Source organism: Sceloporus occidentalis, unplaced genomic scaffold, assembly GCF_023333645.1.
Source record: "Sceloporus occidentalis isolate IW3139 unplaced genomic scaffold, rSceOcc1.0.p SCAF_3, whole genome shotgun sequence".
NCBI lineage: Eukaryota > Metazoa > Chordata > Lepidosauria > Squamata > Phrynosomatidae > Sceloporus > Sceloporus occidentalis.
In genome coordinates this window covers 6,345,272-6,362,565 of record NW_028316983.1, presented here as the reverse complement: position 1 = coordinate 6,362,565, position 17,294 = coordinate 6,345,272, and positions in this window count along the sequence as shown.

Genomic DNA, 17,294 nt, shown 5'->3' with positions numbered 1-17,294 from the left:
GCTGCAGCTCAACATCTATGGCTGGAAGGTAGTTTGGGTTTTGTTTTTATTCAATCAACTCTTTGGGTAGGGGGGCAAGATAGTGGCCAGGATGTGGGTCATCCTTCAGAATTGTGGCCTGGTACAGACGAGTGAAAAGTGCTGGTCTGTGGGCAAGGTGAGGGCTGAGTGTCCCCATGCTCACAACCCTTCCTGCACTGCCCGGGCACCATAATTGCTCACCCCCAACTATACAGGGCACGCAACGATGAAGTCCATTTGCCGCAGTGTCCAAACAGTGCTGTGCTGCACCGATGTTATCATTGCACGCAAGCCGCGCCAATGGCACCCAGCACACAGCACAAAAAGAACCCGCTGGGAGCAAGTCCTTTTTAGGACTCGTGGAGGCTGAAGAGGTTTGTCTGCTGCGGCCTCCAGCCGGGACAGAAAGGGGCGGCGTCTCACTGCCCCTTCCTGCCTGTCTGTACCAGGCCTAAGTTTCACAGAAGAGACACTGAGACACTCAAAACAGCAACTTACGGAGTTAGGCCCTTTTTATCAGTCCCCTACTACAAGGAAAGAGACTGGCACAGAGAGAGATCAGAATCAAATAGTGCTCACTGTGTATTGGACCAAGGATGCAGGTTAGATTGGCTATTGCATTTAGACAAAAGCATGACACTTGTAAGTTATATTTCATAATTGAATAGCAAAAGTTTGCCAGTGGTCCTGCACGGGAAGAAAAAAAATGACATGAAGTAGACCAGGGGTAGGCAACCTTTTTGAGCCGGGGGCCGGGTTGCTGTCCCTCAGACAACTGGGGGGCCGAAGCCAATAAATAAATAATTAAATAATTTTTAAAAATTTAAATATATAAATAAACCAGGACAAATGTATGACAAAATTTTCAAATGGAAGACACTTTTTAAAAAAAAAAATGGAGGACACGCGAAAAAATTTGCTGATTTTTAAAAAAATGTTAATATAAATGCATGTTTCTGAGGCTTCTATGGACAGTTGCCCCCCAAAGGCCCCGGTGGCAATCGGCGGCAGGACCGGGCTGGGGCCGGTCCCAAGGCCTTGCCGGGCCGCATTCGGCCCGCGGGCCGCAGGTTGCCTACCCCTGAAGTAGACCCTTGGTCTTTATGGTCCAGTATTGTCAACTTTTGACTGGCAGGATTCTTTCTAGCCTTCCCTGGAGACCCTGATGGTTTCCTATCCAAGTAATAACTAGGTTCAACCTGGCTTTGATAAGAAGAGATAAGATGAGATTGGTTGTATCCTAGGTGATTTGATGGTAAAAGGATTAATCCTACAGAACTCAAGAAGTTCATCTTTATTACAGTCATAGATCAGTACAGGTAAAAAGGGGATACAGAATAAAAGAAGGTAAAAACACAAGTTAAAAACAGTATTTAAAATATCCTTTTAAATTCCAGTGTAGCAGGGCAAGATTGGCACTAGTCTACTGTGGAGGTCATTGCCTGACAAATTTTAGCTGCAGCTGCACAGAATCTGGCAACATTATATGTTATATCAGGGTTGATGTCTGAAAGCAACAGAGAAGCGTAAAAGTGACTGGTATGTCCTTGGTATTTATGCAATAAAGATAAGGCTGAGGCTTATGTCCCTGTAGTATGAGCGCTGGAGTAAAACATGCTCCGTGTGTCTATTTGGCCAGAGTCACAGGGGCATAGTCTGTCTGAGAAAGGGATCTTCTTATATTGGCCTTCAAGGACAGCTGAGGGAAGGGCATGACATTGTGCCAAAGTAAAGGCTCTCCAGTGTTTAAGTACTCCTGAGTTTTGCTAAGTATACCATAGGTGATGCCAAATATCTGTTGGCGTCACTAACAATAAAAGTGGGGGTGCTAGTTGGGTCCAGCTGTCACTCTTTATCTATCACCCATTGTTTGATGGTTGTTTTAGCCTTCTCATATCCCATGCTGAGCAAAAGATCTGGAGAAAAGCCCAGTGAAGAAACTTTAGTCATCACCATCTGTTTCCACATAGATTGGAAGTCATCAGTCAGGGTTAGTGGAGCAAGGCCGCTGGGAAAGAAGGATAGTCTGAGCCAGTAGCTGAGTATGGTCACCCACACTCTCCATTTTCATAATGCCTGACTCTAGCCTCTGAGTTGCATTAGAGACTCATTTTGGAGCTTGGAATGCTATCTTAGAAATTTGGATTGTGCAAGTTTTAATGGTGTAGAGTTGGGGAAGGGTTCCATTTGGGATCCATAAAGCAGTTGTGCAGCCAATTTGGCTTCGAAAAGATTAGAGTACTGCCGGTATATAATGGTGCCCCCTTGTCATAAGAAATTTGAGGATGGCTGTTGAGCTCCTCTGCGTGTTACCAGCAGCATAGTCTCCTTGCATTTTCCAACTACCAGTAGCATTAAAAATTACCCCCAAATATTGGAAGCAGGAGACCTGTTCGATCTTGTGACCATCGATATTCCAGTTTCTGTTCTTGGGTCTTTTAACAAATGCCATGATTTTAGTTTTTTGAAAATTGAGTTCTAGCTGATCTTCTCTGCAATACTGTGTTAGTGTTCTTAGTGCTCTTTTTAGATTAATGGGTGTTCTTGAAATTACTGCTGCATCATCTGCATAAAGCAGAGCTGAGATATGCCTTTCCTCTAGTTTTAGAGGATGGAAGTTTGTGTTGTTGAGATGGCCCACCAAGTTGTTGATGTAAAAGTTGAACAAGCGTGAAGCTAGAATATAACCTTGCTTGATGCCTTTCTCAGTGGCAGTGGCGTTGGTGAGGTGACCCTGGGGGTTGCATCTTGCTTTGAATGAGGTCCCTTCATGCAGCATATGAATTAGGTATAGTAGATGCCAATCAGTCGAGGGAGCCTCCAGTTTTTCCATAATTTGGTTCAAGATACAGAGTCAAAAGTTGCTTTAAAAGCAAGATAAACAGAGGCTGTGTTGCAGGTGGCATATTTTTTGATGAGGCGTTGGAGTACAAGACTTATTTAGATCAGTATCTATGGTGGATCGGCCTTCCCTAAAGCCAGCTTATTCCTCTGCAAGTATGTTTTCTTGTTCCAGCTAGTCCTTGAGTTTGCATTGTAGGTGTCTTGCATAGAGCTTGATCTAATTGAGGAGATTAATTGGTCTATAGTTGCCAGGATCATTCTTCTTTCCTTTTTTAAATATGAGGACAATGGTAGAATTCCAAATTCTTTTAAACGGCTTCTGAAGGTATTAAATCTTCCCCTGGAGCCTTCCCCATTCTCAATTGGTCTACAAGGTTCTTGATCTCTTTCTCAGTCACTGGTGCCCACCTTGGGAGATTCTCTATATTTTGACTTGCAGATCCACTTTCAATATAAGTGTCCTTATAAAGTTCTTGGGGGTATTCCCTGGGGGGATGTGACAATCCATTGTAGCTGGTGCATTGCTTTGGGAACTTGATGTAATATTCCTGAATAAAGCTGAGTTGTTGGTTTTGACTGCCTGAATAAGTTGTGCCCAATTATTTTTCATGGACCGCCCCCCCACCCACCCTATAAATCAGCATTTTTTTGTAACCTCTTTTCTGCTGAAGCAGCTTTGTTGCCACTTCTGGCATAGTATTGGATAAGTGGTAATGAGAGCTTTTTTAGCATCAACACATTCCTTGTCAAACCACGTCTTTAAGTGATGGTGGTGTTGCTGTTGCCTCCAGTGTGCACTGTGTTGCTGGTTTAGAGATTGTAATAGCACTTGGGTAAATTGTAATTTTCCAGAAGTTCATCAGAAGACGCAGTTGATATCAGGTCATTCCAAAGACAGCGAATGCCATCTGAGGCCAATACCTTACTTATTGTTTGATTTAGCTGGGGAGTCCATTTAGCTCACTGATAAGTCCTTCCTGATGGCATTAAAGAGAGCTGATAACAGCCCTTGGTGTGTGTCTCCTGAGTAAAGTTGCTTAGTTGTAGCCAAAATGGAAGATGATCATTTTCAAACCTAGGCATAATTTCTAGACCATTGGCACAGGGGAGAAGGTCTTCAGAAATGATTATGTAGTCAATGGCACTCCTTCTGGACTCAGTTCACTTATCTCTCTAAGTGAATTCAGCTGGGCAGTCGCTTTTCAAAGAACCATTTAGAATACAAAGATTTAGTCTGAAGACTGATTCAGCCAGGCATGTGAAATTTGATTTCTTGTCTTTTGAGCATCAGATGAGGTGGGTTCCATCATCCTCGATGTTAGGAGGGCGTTTCTGCTGGGTGTATAGGGCATGGTCATTGGGGCCCAATCTAGCATTCACATCTCCCCCAAGGACTAAAAATGCATTTGGATTCTGGAGTATGAAATAAGCAATGTATGATTTCAGTTCAGCCCACAGTTTTCTGATTTGGGTTTTCTACTTCATCGGAGGCATGCAGACATTTATTACCAGCAGAGTGCAGTGATTAAATTGGGTTAGCACTGCCTTGGCATATGTTTTAAATGTGTGTAGAGGCTTTGTTATGGTAAGGCCTCTTCTTGCTCTTCCATGCATTTCCCCAGGCTCTGCTGCAACCAAAAATGTGTGAAAACCGTATAGTTCCAGACCTTTAGTAGTCCATGTCTCCTGGATCAGTAGACTATCATATTGGGCAAGGAAGTCAGTGAAACAGGGATCTCTGTTAGATTTGTACCACCCAGCAATGTTCCATGGCATAAGGGCAACCTTATGCTGGTCAGTTGATTGTCAAGCGGTTGCACTAGAGGCTAGATGGGTGGTTGCCCCAGTGGCAGTTGGTTCACGTTGGCCACTTGCTGGGATATCTGTAGCAACGCCTTTCTCTCTGGTTGGTGATGTAGCAGATCACATTCTTGTTCTTCCTGCTCCATTTGTTCTGGTAAGGAGCATGGGGGCACTAGTGCAGCATGGCTCCAAAATGGGGATCAGAGGCAAGCAAGGATCCCAATTCTTTGGTGAGGGGAGCACCCTTTGGCTTTTCCAGTGGGATAGGAGATGAGATAAGTGGTGGTGAGGGCTGTATTTTCTGTAGGCAGGGCTTACGCAGGGTTTGAGGTCACTGGAATTCAATTGTAGATGAGGATACATCTTCAGTACAAGGTATTTTGAGAGGGATATTTGCTACTCGGGATTTGATAGCTTCCATGAGCTCTGGTAGAGTCATCGCTTTCAGATTCACTATTTGTATCGAGAAAATCCAGATAATGTACTATTTGAATTTTGCTGTTCTCTGGGAATGTGTGTCCAAGTATCTGTGAGTTTTCCTCTCAGTTTAATTATTTCTTGAGTTATGTCTTGAAGTTCCTCCTTTGAGGTAAGTCCTCCTTCCTGGATATGGTTGGCAGCTTTACTGTCTAGGTTCTCACGTCTTTTATCTGCAGGGTTATGAGTGTGTGTTGTATTCCCCGTAATGAGGTCACAAACCACATCTTTAAAAAATCTAATAATTTTGATTTAATGTGCTTGCCAAAGGAATTTACTCTTTTGAAATAGTCTGTTAGGGATAGATGCTTGATTACATGTCATACATATGTGTTTGGTTGCTCTAGGGCTAGATAAATAGTGGTAGTCTTTTAAATCAATTTCTCTGATGTGGCAATTTAGCAGTTGAGAAAGGACTCGGGTTATTGCTTTCTGGGAATTCCAGATATGTGCCTTCTGGTAAATTTCTAAGAGAAGTTACTTATTTTGTAAAACATGGCTATATCTAGCTACATCTGGATGTCCTGAAGGAACTGAGCAATCTTCCACCACAAACAAAAATCCCAACATTATCTGGCCTTTTCACCTCCTTACAACTTAAAATGCCACCCAAAGGCAAAGAGAAAAAAAGAAAGAAACCAGACCAGCCCCCACAACAAGACTACAATCAGGAATCCTTTAAAGCAGAGAAACAGATGAGGATTGATTCACTTTTCTTGGTGGCAGAGACAACGCAATCCATGAATAACAAATCTGCAAGTACAGCTCCTTCTCTGCTCCCTAAGTCATTACAGAAATCTGATTTAAGTAAAACAGCCTCCTCAGTTCTTCAAAGTCCAAATATAAACTACTCCTGGGAACGGGGAGAAAATAAGGAAATCAAAAATAATGGAGACAAACTCCCTGAACTCACTGGCAGTAATAATGCACAGTCCTTCCACGAAGTTTGCCTCCCCAAGGGCCCAAAACAGATAGCCTCGGCTTCAGCTTGATCCAGAGGCATGGCGTTCAGATGATGCACACCCCTGGATTGGGCTGAAGCTGTGCCAAGGCTATGGCTTTTTCAAAGAACTGGTCCAAAAAGGAGCAGTAAACTACACCTCCTTTTGCCATCATGGTTTAAAATCATGGTAGCGGCTGTGTTTTTTTGGGCTGTTTTGGCCCAAAGGATCATTTGTTCTCCACTATGTTAACAACTGTGACAGTCCTCAACAGTGCACAAAAGTCATAGGAAGAGTGCCTTTTGTCTAGGAACCTAGCACAGAATGTGTCCTTCGATTTAGTAATCCTTCCAATTCTGATAATGTGTCCTTATTCACTCCTCTATCTGCCTGTTGTTTAGGCTATTATTCTGCTGCCTAGCAGAGAATGGCGGTGCCTGTATGGTAGGCTATAGTCCTGGATATTTTAACTATTTATTTCTCAGTAATCAGGGCATTGCAATATGATTTGTTGTCTCTCACAATAACCTGATTATTATTTAACTTTCTGAAATAGGGAATGGAAGGCTGAGAGACAATGACTGGCTCAGTAAGTCCTTGTTTAGGCTGACTTAACTACATTCAGACTATACTGGCCACTGGTCCACACTGGTTTTGTTTCATTCAGGGGCAGAGCCTGAATTGTGGAGCACCAAAATGTATTCCGGTGCCAGTTGCCACAATGATAAATAAACATATGTAACTCTTGAGTAGGTATTACTCCATATTGGTCTAGGATCCCTCTCTATCTCTTGCAATTCCTTTTTACATACTCCCGAGTCTACAATGATTCTGGTCTTTGTGGCCATTTTGCAAGCTCTTATGTTGTCAGTAACATCATTCTGTGGGTGCTCTCCCCATCACCTCCCAACCCAGTTGTATCTCTCCTCTACATTTTGTATGTACTTCCTCTTTGGTAGTGAGAGTAAGGCGCTTTACTACTCTTTGAGGTTCAGGACTGCACCAACAAAAAGACAAAACAGAGCATTTAGGGTTGTTGTTTAAGAGAAGGTTGCTATGGCCATGTCAGAATAACAGTTTTTGTTAACTTTTCAGGTTCAGCTCAATGTAAAATGGTGTTTTAAGGAATAAAAATAGTCTGGGGCTACAGGGCAGGAGAATAAATGTGCCAAAAAGAAAGCCCAAAGTAGTAACTGGTGAAAGTGGGCACTATAAAACTACTGTTTTATGGTGGGTTGGGGAAGCATACCACCATACAGCTGAGTTGGCGCAAATGAACAGACAACCAGTTGACCCAGTCAAGTCCGAGACAAAAATAGACTGGAAATCAGGTGGCATCATGCATCCTGCCTTCCGCTTGAAGAGGTGCCAGGACATTGGGAGAAAGCCTTGTATCCAAAGAATGGGGTCGTTATGGATCACAAAAATGTTTGTTAGGATGATCTGAAGGAAGATGGAATAGTTAGAAGCATCAGTCAGGGTTGTGATGGAATCTGTTGGCTTGGGTTCAAGAAAGACAAATCGGGTTTCAATTCTGATATATCCATTTCTAGATAGCTGCCATCTTAGATAACACCTGTGTATAATGCAGAACCATCCCATCCATACTATAGTAACAATAATGTTTAAAAATGTTTAAATATAATTATTTAGGGACATTTTAAAGAAGGAAAAAAATAGTTTCTGTGTGTAAGAAGTGGAAGTGCAAGCAGTCAGCGATGCTCCCGTCCTTTGGTGGAACCTCTAAAAAAGTGGCTGCAAGATATTAACCATGTCTTTACTTTTTGTGGTGCTGGATGTTTGCTCGGTGTGTAATTCAGACTTTTGCTGTACGTTCTGTTTTTAATACTTCTGGTTATAATGACTGATAATGATTCTCATGGTGATGACAGCTAGAAATGTTATGCTATGGAGCAAAGGCTAAAAAGAACCACTGTGGGGTGGAAAGCATTTTTTAGAGTCAAACAGAGGTTAAAGCAGAAAGACTGTGTGCTAGTTCTTAGTGAGGTGATAAACCTGCATCTGATTTGTACCACTCTGGGCTACAAGTATGGGTAGATAGTCATAGGCTTGAGTGCCCCTCTGTGTAAAGCCAGTCTCTGCAGATAGAAAATTGATTTACGTTCGTCTAAAATATTTGGAAGGCACCAGATGGGGGAAGGCTGGCCTATGCACATACGACTATAATTCCGTCATGTGTCACGTCAGATTATCAATCGGGTGTATGGACTGACCCTTAGGCAACAAATCTGATAGGAAGAATTTAATCTTTATTCCCGTCACCTACTTGGTATGTTCAAGAAAGGGTGAGCTCAGGGTATGTTGGTGGTGACAGGTAAAGAAATAGCAAGAGGAAGATTGCTCCAGGCATAACATTACAGATGTAATAAAACAGGCAGAAGAAATTATACCAAATATATCGGGAGCTGTACAACTGGGTGCATCAGAGAGGTCAGGGAATGTTTGTCCAGTGTCAGTGTGCGTGTCACAAAGAAATTGTAATCTGTTTTAAAATACTGTTGGATTTAATGTGAATTGAAATGTATGCTTACAAGGACAAAGAAAGCAGGGGAGGGGAGTATGAATAAAATAGTCCATACTAACAGCAAATTCAGTGCTCTGGATGCTGTTTTTTTATGTGGCCAAAACAGCACCACTCATGCTCAACAGGGAGGAACAGCAAGCTTGGGGTAACCAAAAGGTTTGCAAAAGAACACAAAACATATTTAGATGTAGAGAGATCCTAAGGAGGAAGGGAGAATCCCAACAGTCCAGTGAGAACTGACTGCATATTCAGAAGCTATCAAATACTGCCAACTTAACTGGGGGGGGGGGGGGGGAATGCAGGGTGGGGAGATAGAGAATGAAGGTATTACAGAGGAACAGACAATATTGGGACCTTTCCTTGCATCTCCTATTTGTGTAAATTTTTTGTGACAGGACTGGAAATTGTTCTCCATGCATGCATGCCTAGACATCATTCCAGATCCCCAAACAGTCTTAGATGTCCTGCTAATGTAGCTGCTGCTTTGGTTGATATGAGCCAAGTTATGTCACAGAAAATTAATACAAAACGAGATAGAGTCTGTCCTTTCCTTTATGTAGTTTGGGTATAAAAGGGAGTTAATCATGAAGGCTTAGGAACCTGCGGATGCTTATGCACACTTTCTAAGTTTGATGGTCACATTCTCATTTGCAAATTAGAGAAAGCTGCTTTGGGGCAACAGTAGATAAGGCACTGGTGTCACTAGGGTTGGTGTTATCCAGTGCAAGTAACTCATGGTGTCACCTCCATGGACCTTCTCTTTCAGAACATCCAGAACCCTTAGTAATGTTTTTTCAGAGTGGCTATGAATGCCACCCTCCAAATGAAGCCCCCCCAAAGACAGCAACTGTGTGCATGTGTTTAAGGAGTCACTGTTGTGGTTACTCATCCACACACACCCCTGAAGGTTTGGTTTCTCTTCCTGCCCTCTCCTCTCCCTCCTTCTGCATCTCACTGGTTTTAGCTGTACAAAAACAACTGTATACACAAACATTTGGGTATCACCTCCTCGGATAGTGTCCTCTGGTGCTTTCTGCACAATGTATATCTCCTGTTGACGCCACTGAGATAAATTTGGCAGTTAGGCATAAACATGGTTCATTAGCAATTCCATGCAAAAAGTTCCAATGGTGGAACCCTTTGGCCTTTGTGGGCCAAATACTATTCCCCTTATTTAAGAGCAATGGACATACTTTCTTTTAAGGGAAAACTCCTTACTAAGAGTATAAGGTCTATGATCTAATGGTCTTTGTCCACACATATAGTGATGTAGCTGGAGCTCAACCTTGGGGCTAAAGAGCCCTCAGCCCAGAGGGAGCCCAGACAACCTCCTGGAGCAAAGAGCAGGCAAGAGGGCAGTAGCAAACCAACAGTGGCAAGACATCAACTTCTAGTCTAGCAGGGCCACACGGGGGGTGATGCTCTTTGTTGCATCAATTTATAGGCTATGCATGAGTAGAAATGTTCATTTTAGTTTAATTTTTTTTTACTTCTAAGTGCATTATCCTTTTCTGTGGTAAAATGGTGCTTATTCCCAAGTAGATGTGGGCAGCAGAAGCAAATTCCTTTCTTCCTGCAGTCATGATGGTGCTATAAGTGAATTTAAAATGCAAAACTGCAGGTGCTGGTTTAGTCTTGGTTTTTTTTTCCAAGCGAGGGCCAAGAAGGGTGTTTTGGTTTCTCCTGCCCTCTTAATTTATCAAGAATGTAGAATGCAAAGCAGGGAACAGTAATGAACGAAGCATGATGTGAAATGTCAGTTTTGTGCTCCATGCCCAAATACAACATGGTTCTTTAAAGGAAAGGTTTGTGAGTGTATGCCCACATGTATACTTTAGTCAAGGGCCTAGTATTATCTAGCTACACCACTGCATGAGTAATTTGGAAATTTTCACTTCATGCACCACTGTGGACCAACTCTAAGAGTTAATAATCTTGAATGCTCTCTTCCAATGAAAAATGGCTGTTACCTTAGTATTCATCACTTGAGGACGATTCCTGATATTCACCCAGTAGTTCTCAGTACTGTATTTTCTTTGCCTGACACAGCTGGATCTATACTACGTGTCTGTTGTCACCTCCACAAGTGTAATCATCTGTTTGCCTATATTATAGTAAGCACATCATTACAAAGTGCATGTGCCAAATTCCACATGTGCATTTTGAAAAACCATTGAGATCGGTTGCAAAACAAGAAAGTTGATTATGGTGCTAGTGGTTCACTAATAAATGGCTCAAATTTTGTGGTTCAGTCTCCTGAACGAAAGAACATGGGCATGAGTCCACAGTCCTGGGTTTGTGCACTCAAACATATAGTGGCCATTGTGCTAAAATGATGTAGAGAAAGACTACAAGAATTCTGGAGTTGCAAAATTCTGCCAGGGATGTGGATTAGTTCACACTGCAGCTCTCCGTTGTTATCTCTTTGGAAGTAAGTCCCATGTGAAACTCAAAAGGGACAAAGGCACAACTTGGTTAGGACTGAGCTGCACATCTTCCAGTTTCCTCATGAGTAAAACATGCTTTCTCCTTCGTGGGAGTGTTCCTGTATGAGACGCATGATATAAGAGTTTTATTAGTACTGTAACAGGGCCTCCTTCCTTGGGTAAGAGGGCTCCGCTTAGAGAAAGGCTTTTAAATACCTGTACAGCTTTCCCAACATGTATTGTGCCCTCCCCACCACCCTCCTGTTCTCTCCTGATAGTCTGGTTGAATGCTGTCAGCCTTGCACCAGATTAACTTCTTAGGCGGCAGAGTGTGTTATCTTTTGTCCTTTCCAAATAGACAGAAAAGTAAGGAAGTGTAATGGTGTTATGGACTGTTCACACTCTTAAAATGAGCCTCATCTGATTCTTTTAAATTTACCACATGCATTTCATTGTCAACTTGAGGTTGTTGTTGTGCAAAAGAAGTGATTAATGAGGAAATAATAAGAAATAAACTTGGTATGAAACCACATTTCTCCTTTTTACAGTATATTATTAATACATCTACATGTGGGTGTTCTTCTTTTATGGGGTTTTCCTGGGAAATCATCCAGCAACTGGCCAGGGGCCTGAAAGACAGCTGTTATGGGTCCAAGACAGAGGATTCTCTCTATTGGTGCATTAATTCCCTTCTTTTAAAAAAAAGCCTACCCCTCCAATTACAATACGCTTGCGCCTAAAAGAATAAAAGGTGGTTTCAATTCAAGTTTCTGAAAACTGCAAAAAAACAGAACAAAATACAGTGCTAGAAACACAAGTAACTTAAGCAACACCGCAGCCTTACATATAGGGTTAGAGTTGCCCCCTTGGTTTTTAAGACAAAGTAGCCAAATGTCCAGCATGGTGCAGTGGTCTGAGCACTAGACTATGATTCTGGAGACCAGGGTTCAAATTCCCGCTCAGCCATGAAAACTCACTGGGTGACCTTGGGCAAATCACAATCTCTCAGCCTCTGAGGATGGCAATGGCAAACCTCTCTGAAGAAACCTGTCAAGAAAACCCTCAAAGGCTTGTGTTAGGGTCACCATAAGTCAGAAAAGAATTGAATATACACATATAAAAAGTTTATTGAGGAGGCAGGGAGGAAAGAACAAGGGAAGGGAAGAATCAGACACAGAGTTTATTTTTTATTCAATATCGCATATTTCTTTCAAGGTGCCGTTCAACAAAAATTAAAGGAGGACACAGCTAAAAAAAATCATACTATTAATTAGTAGTATTAAATTGGTTTTAATTCAGTGCCTGCTTGTTATTTTTCACCATTAATCAGATTCATAGAATCACAGAGTTGGAAGAGACCCCAAGGGCCCTGATCCAGTCCAACCCCATTCTGCCATGCAGGAACTCTCAGTCAAAGCACCCCAATTGACAGACGGCCATCCAGCCTCTGCTTAAAGACCTCCAAAGAAGGAGACTCCACCACTCTCCGAGGAAGGAGTGTGTTCCACTGTCGAACAGCCCTTACTGTCATTAAGTCCATTTTGACTTACAGCAAACTTTCTGTTATTGTCAGCCCTGCTCAGGTCTTTCAAGCTCAGGGATGTGGCCCTCGAGATTGAGTCTATCCATATCTCTTGATATGTCCAAAGTACGATGGTCTCAGTTAGGCATCATGGTTTTTATGGAAATTTCAGGCTTGATTTGCTCTAGGACCCACTTGTTTGTCTTTTGGGCAGTTCATGGGATCCTCAGATCCAGCACATTTCAAAGGAATTGTTTCTGTTCCTGTCAACTTTCTTCACTGCCCAGCATTCATAAACACACATAGAAATCAAAAATATGATGGCATGGATAATCCTGACCTTGATATTCAATGATAATGCTTTTTTTAAAGCATTTAAAAGAAAAATTAGAGAACCAAGTACAGTACCCCCATTAAAAAAAATCTACAGGTTTAAAAGCCTGCCTAAATAAGCCTTTTCTTGCTATGGAAAAAGCACAGAAGGGTCACCTTATTCTCCTGTGGAGAAGAATTTCCTCTGAGAAGTGCCTCTGCCACGTCCTCAACAAATGCATCTGTGAAAGTGGTAGGACTGTGAGAAAACGTTGCCCCCCTGCCCCAGTCGCAGGACCTGGGTAAATTTACAGATTGAGATTTAACAATCTGGACCCCAACCACATAGGGTTTTATGCATCATGTCTAGCACCATTTCTCTTGTGCCTGGAGACAAAGAGAAATGGACTTCAAAACCAACATCAATCTCTTTAGCATCCTGAATAGATTCCTGGGTTTCAGATCATCTGTTGAACACCTTAAAGAGAAAAGTATCTCAAAGAGAACATCTCTGAACTCTTGATGAGGTGCTAACAGGAACACAAAGGCTGAGGAATCAAGTCTCACAGAGTTATGGGTATCTGAGCCCATTAATAGTTGCCCTCTTATTACAGCAAGCTCCAGTTCTAATACCAGCAGTGTCACTATTCTGAACTTAAATAACAAAAAGCTAGTTGGTTTCTATTAACTGCAGTATTGTTAAAAATCTGCCTTCTGAACTCCCCTTTTGGTGGTTAGGATGAAACGTGCTCTAAGGTACGCTGTTGTTCTGTTCAGAAAATGGGGGCTGTCTGATCCATATGCAGGAATCTGCAAACAGCACTGGTCCCAGCCATCACCCACTTGCTGCTGGGACCACCGTGATATTACAGCCATCTTTTGAAAGCTAAAAAGTAAATCTCCTGGGTCAGTCTGGAACTACACAGGTAGTGTGGCGGATCTGTGACTAAGACAACCATATGACTCACATTTCACACAAAACCAGCTGGGCCTCCTGCAGGGGACCAACTCAAGTTATGTGACACATTACACCTCCTCAATCTGGGTGTTGTAGATTCAGAGACTGAACTGGCTCTTCCAGTTCAAAAAATCTTCGAGTTGGAAGGAACCACAAGAGCCATCTTAGTCCAACCCCTGACATGCAGGAATACACAACTCAAGCACTCCTGAAAGAGGCCTGTCCAGCTTCATCTCATTCTGGAGACAACATGTTCCAAGGCCTATGATGCTCTGGAACATCCATCTGGAGAGAAAACAAGAGGTCAGGTTGGCTCAGCCATGAAAAAGACCGGGCGACCTTGGGCAAGTCACATTCTCTAAAAAGGTAAAGGTTTCCCCTTGACATGAATGTCTAGTCGTAACCGAATGCAGGGTGTGGTGCTCATCTCCATTACTAAGCTGAAGAGCCGGCATTGTCCAAAGACAATTCAGTGGTCATGTGGACATCATGACTGCATGGAATGTTGTTACCTTCCCACAAAAGTGGTACCTAATCATCTGCTTGCACCTGCATGCTTTTGAACTGCTAGGCTGGCAGAAGCTGGGACTAGTGATGGGAGCTCACCCCATGAAGTGACACTTGGCCCTTGAACTGCCAATCTTCTGATCTTGCGATCATCAGAATTGGTGTCTTAACCACTAAGCCATCATGTTCTCTTAGCTTCAGAGAAATGCAAAAGGAAATTCTCCCCTGAAGGCAAGGAAATCCTAGAAAAGGGTCATCATAAGTCAGAGTACACCTGAAGGCACATAAACAATAGCTTGGCCACTTTATTCACAACTTTTTGACAGATGGTTAAGGCCATTCAGCCACACTTTTAATTTTTATTTGCTTTGTTTTATCGGGATGCTGTTTCAACTTGTAAAATGCCCCAGGTGCCCTTTCCTCCACCGTCCCCACACTGGTGTCCAGATAAGTCAAAACAGACTAGGCTCCCTTTCAGATGCTCCCCTGACCCAGCACCGGACATGAAGCAAGGGGACTGGGAGAGAGCAGATTACAAACCCTAAGAGTTTCCAGTCCTTTTGCTTTGTTGGAGGTCTTAGCATTTAACATACAGCACTCACTGTGGGTTCAAGGGACCCTCCAGCTATCATTTTCTGAAGTACTGCACTTGTGAGATATTGATGTTATGTGGGAGGGGTACACTGTGATCTGGACCACTGCTTGTATTTGGGGGTGTTCCAAGTGGTCAACCCCAGCTCTTGCTATGGATGTGGACTTTGTCTATATGGCTATTCTATGGTACAAAGAGACAATATCAGTGACAAAGAAGGGCAAAACTCTGGTGGATAAACAATGAAGGAATGTGGAGACACACCAAATGTTCTAAACACACAATCACATCTAGGCAATACATCACAAGTTTTGTGCCTCACTTTTGTAAAATTCTAATTTTTAAAAGAAAATGAAGAACTTCTGAAATACAATGCTTTTCAAGTAAAAGTCAGAATCAGAAGTCTAAGTAGAAATGCCTCCGATATTGTGATGGCCTCCTCTGTACTACTATATTTACTTAACACAAACACACAATCGCTGCCATCTCCACCTATGCAACAAGAGCAAACAACATATGGACCATGGATTGCATTCAGCCAACCAGCCATTTTGAGTCTTCCATGGGTCCCCCCCAGGTTAAAGAAAAATGTTTAAGCTATGCCCAGTACAGCAGCACAAGGAAAAGGTATAGTTCCTGGTGTGTAGGGGTGCATGAAACAATGCACCCAAACACATGACTGCCCATGTCTGCCAGAGTACATTAAAAGACCCATTTATCTGAGTTGTACATTAAATAAGCAACTGCAAATGTACAGTTTCATGACTGTGTATGTTATCCTTGCAGCCGGATCAGGCTAATCTTTGTTGTCTCTTTCTAGTTTTGGTAGATATGTTGCCAAACGGAACATGAATCCTAATTTAAGAGCTGTAATACATCACATTCTGTCCAAAGCTACCTAATATATACAGTACATTCCAGTCACAGACTATAATCATGAGGAGTGGGAGAAATCAGAACAGCAACTTCAGTTTCATAGACCAAGTGATTAATCCATGTCTACAACAGCAAATGGGAATGCAAATACAGAGCTGCAATGATGAGGAGGAAGGCAAACCTGGAGCCAATTCCATGCGTGATGGAACTTCAGAGACAGACTGATTAGACCTACTTTTGCTTAATTTAAGTAACATTTGAGTAATCAGTATGCTATTTTCTTGACACAACAGTGTGCTTTACTGTTACCTAAAATGACAGCTTTAACAAATGCTGTTCCCTTTTTAACGTTGCCACAAAAATGTTAACATATTGGTGTGAGTTGTAAGACATTAATTTCTGCCTATGTTGAAAACAGTGTACAGCTCTCTGAAGTGAACACTAAAAGAGCCACCACTACGGTATTGATACACAAACTGTAAGGCAAAAAACACAGGACCTCAAGTCCCATTTGTATGAATGGGGTGTACCCATGCGCACCACATGTGGGCACCCCATTCATTCTATGGGGGCTTGCTGTCCGCGTGACCTTGAGTCCACGTATGGCAAGCCCGCGTATGGCGTTGGCACGCTGTATATGTAGATAGAGCCTCCTCTTCATGACTACAAATTTTAAAAATATAATCAATGGAGCTTAAGTAAGAAGAGGTTTCACAAAGTGAAGAAATCATTGTTCTCTTAGTCAAGAAGATGCTGGCAAAGTCCGACTAGGATGTCAATAAATTCCCCCCTGCCAATAACCTAAGCCCAGACCAGAGGTCAGAACATGTTCACTTTGTGCACAGAACTCTGCAACTACATGCCAGAATATAACCACCATCTTCTAACAGAAACCTGCCGACTACATGCCTCCAAGCTTCTACCCAGAGTACACTAAATTCCATTGTCTACAGCCAAATCCAACATTACAGTAGCATCTGTTTACACCTCTTCAACATAAACTCACAGCTTAAAGACCTTTCTAACTACAGGCCTTTCTTCTAACACCCAACAAAGTGAAATAACCAATTGCTGGTACCTAGGAATTATAAGACATATGTAAAATCAATACCAAAACACCATACATTGATACCTACCACTCTCAGTTAATATCACTCAAATGTATCACTGGCAATCCAAAGTCCATTATGGACCTTTTCTTCTCACAGGTCCCGGGTGGTTGGCTTGTACTGGCTTAGACAGACATCCAGCCTAAAAGAGATGTTCAATAGCAACACACCACATAGCAGATACAGACAGAAGAAACAAATCCTATGACTGTTCTACTAACAAACCTCATATCACCCAAAACACCAAAGGTTGTGCTCACCTCTTCCAAGTGTGGTATACCATCATTAGCCTAGAATGACTCCATGCATTCTGAATAGGACAAGCAGGATAGTCTCTAAAATGGACACAAATCTTATATCA